Consider the following 4,689-nt stretch of genomic DNA (forward strand, 5'->3'; position numbering starts at 1 on the left):
ATCACTTCCGGGCAGTATGTATGATAATCTTAATAAAACGCTTGCAAAGATTTTGACAATACCGATGCAGCCAATTTAGAAACCAACACTAAAGCTGCCAGAGAAACAATTGAAAACATTGCTCTAGATCCGGATGAAACCATAATTTCTGCCAAATTGAAAATTTTGTACACCAATTTTCACCTGAAGGAAGCAATTAAAATTGCCTTACAGAAGCTGTACAGTCAGAAGTCTCCTCCTAAAATTCAAAGACCAACCTTGAAAAGGGTTGGAATTTTGCGGTCTGCAAAGTATATTGAAACTGTCATATTTCATGGTATGTGCAAGGTGATGATCTAGCACTGAGCGCTTACCTTGCTGTAATTTCGGCAAACCTATGGCTGAAAGAGTACTAGTTTGATCTAAGTTAAGAAATACCAGTGGTAACGGAGACACAGCCAATGAATGATAAAAGAGGTTTGTGCCCATGTTGCCGCAGGAAAGTAACATATAGATCAAAGGGGTTGAATGCAAGAGTTGCCAAAACTGGTATCATCTAAATTGCTGGAAAATATCTGATGACGTGTACGAATCAAAAACCGAGATAGTCTTGTACTGTGAAAGCTATTGCCGTGCTAAGAATAAGGAGAAGGATGCTCCTCAAGTGAAAATGTTTCTCAGGTATGTTGATGTCATGGTCAGAACATTCAGAGGTGAGCCGAGTTGTGCTCTCGATGCCGCCCATTCTCTTCATCCAAATCTGCAGTTCACTCTAGAGGAAACTAATTCGGAGGGGAAATTGCCGTTCCTGGATTTGAACATAAATGTCTCGCAGGATAGAGTAGTAACCTGCAATTGTTATCAAAACTAACAGACACTGGGAATATACTGAACTTTAGAAGCTGCGCCTCAACTCAGTATAAACGTAGTGTTATCCAACGCACTGGACACAGAGTTCTTAGGAGTTTATCTAACTGGGAGCAATTTGTTAATGCTATGGAAGTTATTAGGGCGCAATGGATGAAAAATCAGTACGCTGAAAATTAGTCCGCAAAGGTGGCGGCAGACGCTCTGTTTAAAATTATCGAGTGTAAGGGCAAGCCCCTGGATAGTGAGAGGAGTTTGTCAACTCGATCACCAAAGGATGTGAAGTCCCCATTGCTGATGGTGCGATATTGAGGCAATAAAACCAATATTTTGCAAACAGGTTACGAAATTTAACCAACGGTCAAAAAGTTTTCACCACAAAAAACTGGAATCATGTTTACCATCACTGAAGTCAGCATTTTTTAATGATCTCAAGACAAGCGTGGTTTAAAAATTGTCATGTAGTGGATGCACTTCCACCTATCTCGGACAAACTGTTCGACTTTTGACCACTAGAAGTGAGAAACATAAGAAAGCAGTCTCACCGGTAGGCCTCCACCTTCAGCAATGGGAAATAGCGGAAATCTCAGATGGGAAATTATCGATAGGTCAAACCAACAAACAAAACTGTTAACACTAGAGGCAATACAAATCAGGGAAGAGAAACCGGGCTTGAACACGCGCAAAGTGTGTAAAAGCAGGGAGGTAAAACTGAAAAATTTGTCCGAAATTATTTTTGGTATTCAATTTAAAAGGTATATCGAATATATGCTAAATCGAATTTATGACTCAGAAACTTCCAGACAAAATAAATTAGTAATTGTTTATGTAATTTCAGAGGATAAAAGTATTTTAATCTTAATAGTAATTTTGGAAAACAACTGATTGGCTAATTTTTTAATATGATGGTTTAGAACCAAGCGTTGTGTAATTTTTTGTAAATAACATTTGTAAATTGATGTTTTATCGTCATTTAGACAAGTGTTTTGAGAAAATCTTGACGATGCTCATAGTTTCGAAAACGTTTCAAATTTACTTATATCAAAATTCTCAAAAAGTGTGTTGTTTGTTCAGTTTTGATTTTTTGTGACATTCGACCAGAATGTGAAAAATGCAAACTCTGCAGAATTCGGAATTTTAGCAGTAAGCCTTCCGGATTGGTGGTTTTTAAGAACTAAGAGCGTTATTGGAACGTTTGGCCAGACGGTGAGGGCTGGAATATTCTAATATTTTAAAATTTCAAAACTTCGAATGATGACGTCACATTTCTGAGAAATGCTGAAACGGCCATTTTGACAGAAAACGAGAGAGAAGACACAACAACTTTATCTGCGATTGCGAACAGGACAAAAATCGAGATTAAAAAACGACAACATAGCAGAGAACGTTCCGAGTTGCAACTATTGTGCTGCTACAATAGTTGCAAGGCCGTTGCGAACAACGGTGAAGGGTAAGAGACAGCCTTCCGGATTAGGAGGAAATCAAGATTAACGAGCTTGATTCAGCGGATTCGTCAATCCGGAAGGGTAAAGGAACTAGAACTTTTATCCTGTTGCATAAACTTTTAGCTTCCTATCATGTCCTGACTTGAATTTAATTAATATCTAGATTCATTTTGATAAGGATGAGAAGCTAGGAGTTGGGGGAAGGGTTGATTCATCTTCGATGGAGATGATGATTTTTATCTACTGAACAAAAACAATAGTAATATAATAAGTAGTAACCCTGTTTTTAGGAGTGACCTCGTGGTCTGGGGATACTGAGACCCAGCCATGAGCTCACTATTTGCATGTAATTAAGTTAATTTGAGCGTTCTGGTCGAAGCCGGAGAACAGTAACGTTTTTGTCGACCCGATGTTGGAAAGACCACCGAAAAGTACTGGCTTGGTAGAGACGGTGAAAAGCATGCAAAGCTCTGTTTAGACGTTAGCCAGTCGTCTTAAGACTTAGTTTTGTTATCCGTCGATATGTATCTTCCGGGCGAATGTTACATACATGTTTTTATGGCGCTCCTGGGTGTTATTCTTTTTTAACATCATGACCGGCGGAACCGTTAACGAGCACTCCGCGCCGAGCGGATGCTCACATTAACGCCCTTAATAGGCCTAAACCGCCGGGGCGGAAGGGTAGTTCGGAACGCGGAAGCCTTCCGGATTACCGTGAATAGTTTTTTAACCTAGTTAAGACCGAAAATTCACGAACCAGGAAGGGTGGGGGGAATCGCGAACCCCTCATCCCCTGAGTGGTTTGTGACCAAAAACACTTAAAGATATAAGTAAAACCAAACAAAAAGTAGTATAGTACCCTAGAAAAACAAAAAACACAAAAAATTGCCGAAAAAACCAAAAACAGTAAAAAAGTAGAAAATCAGTAGAAATCATCCCCCCAGACAAGATGTGATCCAACCCCCCCGTTTGTTGTTGATAGATATATTGTTGTTACAGGCATTTATATCAGTCAGGATTGTTACGATCAGTTTTGTAGCCGTTTGTGAGGCTTGTACTGTAGGGTTATTTGAGCATTTAAGCACGTTAATGATAAATTGCGCCCAATCCGGAAGGGTCAGCTGATTTGCGCTCAATTCGGAAGGGTCTTGGGAGAAGACTGATCCGGCAAGCAGTACAAGGAGCAACAAGAAGAGGCTCAACGACGACAACAGTCGACTGTTGGGTATCGTTAACAAGTTTTGTAGCCCTTTTGGTACAAAAATTAATATAGTAATCTGTGGGGTGCTCGACAGTGCTGCACTGTAGTGACCCTTCACCGAACTGCGAATATCCGAGTTATGCACCTTAATTCGGATACTAAACAAACCCGGAGGGATATAGTATTACTAATATTATTACTTATATAGCCTTTATTAATAGTCTTATATCGTTTTTCAGTGAAAAACAACGAAAACAGACCGGTTTTTAGGGTCAAAATAGCAATATTTTGATCCCCCCACAAGTCGCGATTTTTGAGATATCGATATTTTTTCAAACGGAAAAAAGCGCTAAGTTAGTGTGTTACATCGTAACTGCACTACCGCAATAGATAGAACCGGTTAAGTTTAGTTCGGAAGATGTTGGAACTATTTTGGAACCAAAAACCGAATTTTCGCGATGATTTTTGAGAAAACGAAACACTATAAATTTAGAAAATTTTTTGAAATTTTTGAGTTACAACAGTAAAAATAGTTGTTCGGACAACGTCCACTAGTGAATCTACAATTTTAAAACCCGCTACCCGAAAGCCTTCCGGGTTGCAGAGAAATCGAACTTAACGTGTTTGATTTGGTGGATTCATCAATCCGGAGGGGTACAGGTAGCATAGTTTTTCGCAAAATTTTCCAGCAAAAGCGTTTTAGATCGGGTCTTTTGCATTGAACTAGAAGAGTATAGGCCTTCTGAGCTCGGATCAATAATTTTTAAGTCGAAAGGACCTGATTTGCGGAAAAAGTTAGGCGGAACCTATAAGAGAGAAAAATTTTTGAGTTTGGAAAAAAGACGTTTTGGTTAATAACTTTAGAACTACTGAGCATATCGAGTTGATCTTGGTACCAATAGATCAAAAATTAGCTGAGCTTACTGATAGGGTCAGATATTTTTCGGAAAAATAAGCGTGAAAATTTTTTGAGATTGTTTTTAGCAAATTCCTCAATTAGGAAGGGTACACCCTTCACGTTTTATAAATTTCTTTTGGAAAAGCCCTTATACCCCTACTAAAAGGTGATAGCGGTTGAATAAAGTAACTTTAGACTGTTCTAGACGAAAAGGGAAGGCTAAAGGCACAGCAAAACCTTAATCGAGCCGAAGTTAGGCGAGCGATAAGACCCTTCACCGTTAGTGTGAATTGTCAAAT

The sequence above is a fragment of the Symsagittifera roscoffensis genome, chromosome 1 (genome assembly GCF_963678635.1).
Source record: "Symsagittifera roscoffensis chromosome 1, txSymRosc1.1, whole genome shotgun sequence".
NCBI lineage: Eukaryota > Metazoa > Xenacoelomorpha > Acoela > Convolutidae > Symsagittifera > Symsagittifera roscoffensis.